Genomic DNA, 10231 nt, shown 5'->3' with positions numbered 1-10231 from the left:
AGAACAGTTCAGGAAGTTTGACACTCATGGCTCCAAGGAGGAGATGAACAAAGTACAGGCACCCATTGTTCTTAGACTGCAAATAGGGAATGACAAGTTTTCTTCCCATAAGAAAAGACAGATCGCAAGGCCTCTCCTCTGTGTACCCTTTATACCTTGTATGGGCTTTGATTTTATAGTGACCACAGTAGATGTGATTAACCTGTATCTCCCCGACTAAACTACAGGTATCTTGCAGACAGCTGCTGTGCTTAACTTACTTGAATACCTGTGATATAGAATGCTCCTGAAACTGGTTGCAGTTATTATAGAAACTCCCAAATTGGATCTGTTAGCTGGACAGGTGCAAAGCTAAACACTGACATTGGGATGGTGGAAGAAAGGAGGTGCGTATTGCATAGTGCAGAGCAAGAAGCTGGGCAGCTATCACTTAACGCCAGGGCTCCCCAAGGGGTTGGGGTAAATTTTCTTATAAATTGAAGCTGGAGCTCAGAGGTGAGTCTTTAGCTCACATCCAAGATCCCGGTTGGTCTTCAGTGCTCGTGATCCTACTACTATTGATTGACAGTATCATTTCCTCCAGAGAATTTTGATGATGGCCAAGTGGGTTTTAGTCTGGGGGCTACATGCTGGTGGAGATATTTTGACATTATGCCTGGAAAGGAAAGCACACAAGACAAAACAACATCAAGATGTTATCTGCCACAGATGCACATGACCTCATGAGTCTGGTGATTAGAAGATCACAGGGCTGGTGATTAGGGAGCTTGTAGGGGCAGCTGCACTACTCCCTAAATTCAGTGAGTTAGTATTAGTAAGTGCTTGACTTGTAGTTACAAAGGCAGGGCGAGGAAACCTTAAGCTAAGGGAGAGAAGCTGAGAGACAGGGACTTGATGGTACCTGGTATCTGCATTCAAGGCACTGTGTAGGGGCTTGGTTTCACCTGCATCTCATCAGCATCGCTGGAATGCACAGAGTTGAATAAGTGACCAATGTTACGGTCTCATCTTCATTCTCTCCTCCAGATATCTTGCCCACAGAAGGCTCATAGAGCACAAGGATCTCATGGGAGTCAGGGATGGAGAGGAACTTTAATAAATGTCGTGTGTTTCCTCAACGTATTTTACATACTAGGAAAAGGAACCAGAGGGCTGAGGAGGTGGTAGGATTATGATCTTATAGTATCAAAAGAATCATGTGTTTTGGAGGGCTGATTGCTTCAAAGGAATGACTAGAATCCGACATTTTATCAGTCCATCATTTTGTCACCTCTCCTAAATAGGAATTCTCAACTCTTTCTTCTTATGTTTTCAATTTCACCCCTTGAAACCTGCAAATACTTCTTCTGGTATGAACCTCACGATAAAACTGGTGAATCAGGGCCCAGAGTCACAGACATGGAACCCACTCTGCAGAATCAGGGCCTTCAGCCATGGCTCCTTCAGCTTTTGTGAAATGGGATGGAGCACAGCTGGGATGCCTACCTCGAGTCTTATTAAACAGGGAGCTAATCTGATCAGAGGCCCAGCTTAACCCAGGCTGACTGCATTTCCTCAGGGTTTTTATTGTCCCTGAGGAGGAGGGGAGTCGAGATGCAGATCAGAAATATAAGTGCTTTCACTGAGGCATGCCTCAATTTGCAATTCAATTCAGCAAGAGGAAAACAAGGGAAAAAAAGATGGACTAGGCTACTGGGCTGAAGCTGAATGCCACGGGGTCACTGAGTTTCTTAGCAGCACTGGCTGTTCAAAGGGATAGGGGGTCATGTATCCAGGGCAGGGTAAGAAACATCAAATGCATTCTCTGTCACTATGGAGAGAGAGCAGCCTCCTGGGAAATGGGGAAGATTGCATCACCGATTTGATTAGCGGAAGGAGCTAGGCTAGGACTGGCTGGGGTAATCGTATGCACTGCGATGCTTTGCAAACACCTCTACCTTCAGTTGTTGCTACTGCTGCTGCTGCTTAATAAACAGGCTATCAGATGCAAATCTAGAGGAACTGGATAATCACAAATATAGCATCAGCCTTGTTATTAGGTTTATTTTTGTAGTGTTACCAAGTTCCAGACATGTGCTTTGCATGAAAAAAATTTTTTTATTGTTAGGATTAGTAACACATTTCTGAGGAGTACGAAGGATAGTGCCAACATAGATTGAGTGGCCAGCCCCTGAAGGTAATGCTCAGAACATAGGCTGACTGACACACAGCAGAGGTCAGGCACCCCAAGGGAGTATCAGCCTTCAGCATTAGAAAAGGAGGAACTAAGAAACTGGAAGATAAGAGGGAAGTCATAGAGTAATATCAAGAACTCTACTTTTGGATTCATGCGAGAGCAAATCTAGATGATTTATATCCAAATTAACATTTCATAAAGAATTAAGTGGCATAACTTGATTTCCTGATTATTATACCCAAGAGATGAGACATTTTCTATACTGAATCAAATGTGTATCTAATCATAAAACTAGAGGGACCAATGCCAAAATCCATCTTCCTGAATATCCCAGTCAGTACACCTTTATTGTACTCACCCAATGGAGCTAAGATGGCATAAACTACAATAATCTCACTTCAACATAGGTATGATATAATCTCAGAAGCCTTCAGTATCGATCTCAATGCCACAAAGCTAGTGTAATTAACTGTATGCCTAGCATTTGAATACCTCTTTGCATTCTTTAAAATGTTTTCATGGACTTTTTCACTTCTTGCAGTTAATTAAGACAAGTATGGCAGTATGGCTGTATCCATTTCTCTCACAGTCACAACAATTCTTGCTACATATACACTCTTAGGAACCAGAGTTACAAATTAGTTCTATGGCATTGGTTACTTTACAAGAAAAATTTCAAAGTTCCATTTCAGACCTGTGCTTTTGGAACCCAAACCAGATTCTATACACGGTGGAAAGTCTGTCCACTATGGCTGTTCATCCTGGGAAATGACTTTCTGGACATCTGCCTCCTGTCACCATTGATCAGCTTGGGCTGATCATTGCAATTAAATACAGCCACAGGAGCCCAAGTGCACCATTAGGGTTCCAGTCCAGGAGTCACCACACACCCACCAGGTAATTCATACCACATTGAATCAGTCAAATTGGAGCACATTAGCCTTCATCAGTGGTCTTTTGCACAAATGACAGGTCTTGATGAAAAGATGCACAGGTTTAAATGGGGAGAGATGCAGCTGCCCTCACCCACTTCTATTTTGTGTGCCACTCGGTAGAACAGATTTCTAGAAAAATCAATTTAAAGGGTCATTGGCCTGGGCCACCCAGAATGACTCCTGTTACATTTAGAAAGACCTCTAAAACCCTCTGTGAGATAGTTTTCTTGGATTTTTGGTGCAAAATAAAACAAAAAATCTTAAGAGAATTCTAACTTCCATACCAAATATATTTAATGTTGATTATATCTTGAAAGTAAGGTTATAGATACATTTTCCCTTTTTGTATATCACATGCTTTTTAATGTGTCAATTTTTGAAGATTATGTATGATTTAAAATCTAAAAATATTAATAAAGATGAGACGGAGAGGGATACAGAGAGAGGGTCTAGTTCTAGGCTAAAGATATCCTTTGAGTTAGGGTCTGTTCCTATGGGGGAGGGAATGTGAGGAGTAAGACAGGTTAATAGGCAGCCAGCATGGTCTTAGTAGAAAATGAGGGTGCAAAATGCTTGCTTCTCCCCAAAAATTATCTTAAGCAAGGTCAAAAGTGCCTGCCCCACTCCGTGGGAGCTTCTAATTATACCCTGAGAACAGCAAGGCAGTGGCAACTCCACCCTCTGAGCTCACAGTTTACTGTGAAAACAAGTTACCTATCCCACCCTTTTTTAAGATTTCATTTACTTATTTGATAGGTAGAGTTACAGACAGTGAGAGGAAGAGACAGAGAGAAAGGTCTTCCTTCTGTTGGTTCACTCCCAAAATGGCTGCAACAGCCAGAACTATGCTGATCCAAAGCCAGGAGCCAGGAGCTTCTTCCAGGTCTCCCACGTGTGCAGGGGCCCAAGGACTTGGGCCATCTTCTACTGCTGTCCCAGGCCACAGCAGAGAGTGGGATTGGAAGAGCAGCAGCCGGGACTAGAACCGGCACCCATATTGGATGCCGACACCACAGGCAGAGGATTAACCCACTGTGCCGTGGCGCTGCCCCTGCCTCCACCCTTTGGATTGCATTTTTTTTTTTTATCATGAGCAAGCCAAACAAGGCAAATAAGATTATAACTCAGGTTTTTTGAGGGGTTTTATCTCTGCCTTGTTACTGATTGTCAAGGTTTTTTTTTTTTTTTCTTTCTTCCCCAAAATTGTGCTTGAAAACCCTACTACCACCAGTCCCTTCAGGTTTTGCCTTTCTTGAAGCCCCTCTCCTGGTCACTCTGGCTGGAAGCTTCTGACTTAAATAAATCTTGCTTAAAAAAGATATACTTTTGATTAAAACTAGAAATCAGACAGGTAATTTGGTTTATCAAACTTTATGTAACTAGTTTATGGCAAAACTAAATTATCTGGACAACCAGACACCAAAACTTTTCCTGAGTGCCCATGTGGTTAGGGGCTGGCAGATTCCAAAGATCCTCTTGCTCTGATAGCCCTTGGTCTTAAGGGTTAGAAGGTGCATTGGAAATGTTGCCTTCAATAGAGGGATTATTTTATTAACTGCCTCAAATAAGACATGTTTGAAGGTAACAAGAGAGTGTTTTTTGCCAATTATTTCCAGGAACCAGCTAGAAACCAGAACCCTTTTCTTAGCAGAATAGAGTGTTCTAGATCCTCATTGCTGTTTCATATTTTCAACTTTATATCTGGCTGCCAACATTTCTGAGAATAAATGGTAGTTGGCACAAAAGTAAAGAAACTTTAGTTTGTTAGTATCATTAGTTTTTTTCAGCATTTTTTGGAGATATGACAAAGTAGGAGGGTGAATTTTAATTAAGGACAGAATTAGAGTAAAATATTAAACAAGCTCTAGAATATCATAAAATGCAGAAAGTTTTAAGAAAACAAAAACAGTGGTAGGAGTAAAATTCTGGGTGGAAGAGAGAAGGAAGGAGAACTGATCTATCAAGATCCAGTCATACCAACCCTGAAGCAATAGTACAAAGTCACAAAAATAATAGGTCAGCAACAGAGCCAGTGAGGACCACTGATAAAATCTTATCAAAGGAAACATCATTCCTCACTTTGGCAAGAGAAATGCTGAGATTTAAGGTCCTATGCAGATATCACTCCCATATTTCTTGATTTGCAAGCTGTTAAATTCCCAGCCATGATAATACATACTAATGGAAGGTTGGATGTTAAATAAATATAATTTGAGCAAGCCAATTCTCTGTGGTATGCTTTCTGTAATGGATAAAAAGCTAACTGAAATGATTAGTCATTGGAGAAATAAGACATTGATCACATAATAAGACTTAACTTCCAAACGTCACTTATACAGCATGAGGCCCTGTACAAAAGCAATCAAAGCTGTATCATTTGATCCTCTTAGAAGTCCTGAGAGGCAGGAATGATATGATTGTCCCAATTTTATAAGTGAGATAAGTGTGACCCAGGGGAATGAAATAATGTGCTTATTATTTTACTGAAGAAAATGGAAGTAGAAACCCCTTTCTCCTGATTCCTCATCCTTCTCTTATTCCACTGTTCATTGTACTAGAAAAAGAATTGACCTTGAGAGAGCTGTGAGTTTAGGGACTTCTGAACATCCATTTTGGCCAAAGTCAATCTCTTTGGTTTTCATATTCCCCTGAGAGTAATCAATCTCACTCAGCCCCTACTCCATTCACCATCTGACCTGCTATGCTCTCTGAAAATTGCAACTGTGTTTTACCTTTGGAGTAACCAAATTCAATTATAGTTTCTGCCTTTGTGTTTCCTCAGCCTTTTTTCCTGCACAAATTGATGGTGACAGCAGCGATACCAATTCAATTACATACCATCTTCTGGTTCCCAGTAATGATGCCGAGTAGGTCAACAGGGACCGCTAGGAAGGAGAATGACCAAAAAATAGAAGGAAAGGATCAAGAGCCCAGTCTGAAATAGAAACCCATTTTCACTTACTGGGAAAATGTAAGCCAACTTCCTCCATAAAATAAGCAGGGTAAATCATAGACGGAGAAAGGAAAAAAGTAGGTTAGTCAATCTATGTAAAAAGATCCCTATTCCTAAAGAGAGTTAGAGAGCTTTACAAGTAATCTCCCAGATAAGCAAAAAAGAGGGGGTGGGTACCAAATAAAATTACATCCTAACAAATAACCAGCTTTTGAGACAAGCATTCATTGACAAGTCAGATATTTTTGGCAATTTAACAAATATTAATATAGTGGGCTCTGACCAGGTAGCTCATTGTTCTAGATTTAGAATAAGGATACTGCAGAGCACAGGATGACCAAGGCCCTGCCCCCAAGGGGTTACAGTTCACTGAAGAAGACAAAGGAGCACTGGAAATGCTATGGAGAAACACAAAGAAAGGAAATGGACTTTTATACTGTGCTTGGTACATGCCATTTAGGTAGAGGGTCAAGGAGAGCCTCTCTGAGGAGGTGACATTTGAAAAAAAAAAAAAAATGAAGACACAAGCATGAAACAGGCTCTACCAAATTCAAGGAGGGCCTACGAGTAGTACAGTTTAATCTTTGTGCACATGTATTACTAGCATAGACTTTAAAGGTTACCATTATTGAATTGCTGCCCACCCTGGAAATGATCATAAGAGACCAAATGAAGTGTTGGTTTTTCTGTTTGTTTTAGTTTTTTTGTTTGTTTTGGTTTTGCTTTGATGACAGTCCATTAGGAAACCAAATCCTAATATGCGATCCATTGTCTGTTTTGGTCAGCAACTTAATCTTTTTGTTTTCATAGACTGTTTTGGTGGATTTCTATGTTGTTTCATAAAGGAAAGAAAATCTAAATAAGCAATCATTTGCTCTGTATTTTTTTCCTACGGTGGACTTTTGGCTTGCATTTACCAAATCAGCTTGTATTGCAGATTTAAGTCAATTCAACAAATATTTGTTCTGTAAATACTACTAGCTACATAGGATGTTAAAGTACCAATGGGAGAAGAAGATGAGTAAAACTTTATCTTTGCTGTTGGACAGTAGTTGATATAGTATAATAGACTAGCACACAAATATCTATAATATAAGAATTATTTCTTAAAGTTGAGAGAGGTGTAGATGAAGAACATAAATGATTTCAGATGGCAGGTGAAATTTGATATGGATGTTGAAATCAGGGTAGAATTTCAAACTGGAAATAGAACCAGAAAGTATTTCATACCCAAGGAATATTATAAATATATATATTAACAAAGGCAGAGAAAGATAAAGCATGGTGTTTGAAGAAGGAGAAATATTCCAGTTTAAGTGCAGGTCATTAGGAGGAAAACAGTGATAAATAAATTAGATAGTGATAAATAAGCTAGATCATTGTGATCAACCTGCAGTGCTGGAGGGCAATGGAACTACTGAAGGGTTTTCAATTGGGAAACTTCTGTAACTACTTCCAATGCAGAGTGAGATGTACACATGAGATGGAAAAGGACCTAGGGATGTACTTACAAAGTATAGACAAGAGGAACTGAAAGGCTAACATAGAATTGACAGCACAGGAAACAATAATTTCTGGAGAGAAGTATAAGTTTGTGATGGCACAATTAATGGGCCTTTGACAACTGATTAGATGTGGGACAAGACACAGAAAAGTATAAAAGATTACTAGGGGAAATTCTTTCTATGGAAATCAAGGGAAGTAACACTTCTACAAAAAGAAGTATGGTCAGTAGTATCAGTTGTGACCTTGAGATCCATGGGTCCTAGAAGTAAGAAAAGTCTCTGAATTACTTTCTAGAAATTAGGGAAACTTCTTGCAGAGTGCAGCAGGTGTAAGTGAAATCGGAATTTGGGGTGCCATATGATATCACCACAGGCTTACTAATAAGCCTGTGTGGGTTCTTGCCTAATATTCAGAGAAGGATTCTGAATACCAGCATAGATAAATGAGGCACATTTTTAAGCTTTTATTCAGTGAGAGAAATGCATAGGAGTGAGGGTTTTATCTAAAAGAGAGGGATAAATCTGGGTTCATACTGAGTACCAGGAACCAGCCACGTGGAGGAGCATCTAGGCCAGGAAGCATGGGACGAGTGGCCTGAAGACCACACTCCCTGGGGGGCGCAGGGCCACAGCAAGCCCAGCACTGGCAAAAAGCCAAGGAAAGGAGTGAGAGAACACGAGCACACAGTGTCCCAGGCTTTTAATCCACTTCCGAAGGGGAGTGGGTGCACAGGTGTGGCCAGGTAGGGGCATGAGGTCACACAGAGCCATCGAAAAGGCATGGTCTTCCAGCTCATAAACCCAATCAATTTTAACCTGTATGCCTGCCTACATCATAAGCACAAGTATACCTCAAGTCAAAAGGAACTAGAGAACATGCATGAAAAGTGAACACTCAGTAAGGCTTTTTTGAAAAAGAGGTTTATTCATTTATTTTTAACCTAGAAACCTTTTATTTAAGGTATGTAAACTTCATGTATTTCATATTCACAGATTTAAGAATATAGTGATTCTTCCCACCCTACTTTCCCTCCCACCTACATTCCCATGCCTCTTCCTCCTCCCTCTCCTAGTCTCGTTCTTATATTTTTACAAAGATCTATTTTCAATTAATTTTATACTCATAAGATTATCCCTACACTAAGTAAAGAGTTCAACAAATAATATGGAAAAAAAAAAAAAAAAACTGTTCCTCAACAGTCAAGACAAGGGCTGTTCAGTCATTGCAGCTCAAAGTGTCAGTTTTACTTCTATAGATTACATTTTAGGTGCTCTATTAGTTACCACAGATCAGGGAGAATATATGGTACTTGTCTTTTTGGAACTACCTTACTTCACTAAGTATAATGAGTTTGTTTGTTTATTTATTTATTTAAAGGCAGATCTAGAGAGAAAGATAAAGAATATCTTTGGGTTCACTCCCCAAATAACTGCAATGACCTGAAGCCAGGTGCCTGGTACTCCATCCAGGTCTCCCACATGGGTGCAGGGGCCCAAGCACTTGGACGACCTTCCACTGCTTTCCTAGGCACATTAGCAGGGAGCACATTCCACATAGATGGAAATTAGAACAGCCAGGACTCTAACTGGCACTCATAGAGGATGCCAGTGTTACAGCCGGCAGCTTACCCCCCGTACCACAGCACTGGCACCCAGGTAAGAGTTCTTAGCACAGTACTAGGCGAAAGGTAAAAACTAACATTTACTCGGTGCTTACTTTGTCCCAGCATTGTACGGAATGCATGTATATTTTATTATTTACTCCATATACCAATAGTGTAAAAAAGGTATTATTTTTAAATTAAAATGAAAATGTAATGTACAGAGAGCTCAGGTAGTTGCCCAGGACATCTATCTACATGGGGAATGTGCCTGGGACTCCAACCATTGAGGCTCAGGGCCGTGTTTTCTCTGTGACACCATGATACTATGCTGAGACAGGAGGCCTAGGACTAGTTCCAAGCTTTCAGCAGTCATTAAGGACAGCACCTCCTCAGAAATATGAACAAAGCAAGAAAGGAATGGTTAAAAAAAAAATTAAGGTGAAGCTATCTGCCAAAAGTAAATGACTGGGAAAATAAAAAAGTCAGAAATGGAACAAAGCAGAGGAGACAAAAGATTCTGTAATGGTAGCAGTTGCAAAATTGAAACACCCACCAAGCATTTTACACTAGCTACAGAAGCATGTGAGGGCAGAGTTCAGAGGAAAGACAAGGAGTTGAAGGCCTGAGGTCACAGGGGGCAAAGAACAGACCATAGAAATGAAACACAAGGAAGGGAAGAATCAGGATTAGGTCTCTGGAGTTTGAAATCACGAGTGTGTGGCTGTTTGGAGGGCAGTAATAAGAGTTAAGGAAATTAAAGAAGTATGGCTCCAAGTATTTATTAAAAAGTCTCACTCATAAAGTTGTACAAAGAATTAAGTCATGAAAACTGTGCTAGCCCCCAAAACATGAATAACTGAGTAACTAACTGTGGTTCATGCATTGGACTTGGAGGTGGAAGGGTTTCCTGCTTTGGAGTTTCCAAAGCACGGACAGAAAGAAAAGAGCATGATCAATTGGAAGAATCCTAAGAAAATGTTACCATGGGAAAATGGAATGAAAGCAACCACAGGGAAACAAAGATGTACTGACGCCTTCTCACGGTTATGAGAGACAGG

This window comes from Lepus europaeus, chromosome 2 (genome assembly GCF_033115175.1).
Source record: "Lepus europaeus isolate LE1 chromosome 2, mLepTim1.pri, whole genome shotgun sequence".
Lineage (NCBI taxonomy): Eukaryota > Metazoa > Chordata > Mammalia > Lagomorpha > Leporidae > Lepus > Lepus europaeus.
The sequence above is the reverse complement of the archived record's forward strand: the minus strand, read 5'-3'. Positions refer to the sequence as shown.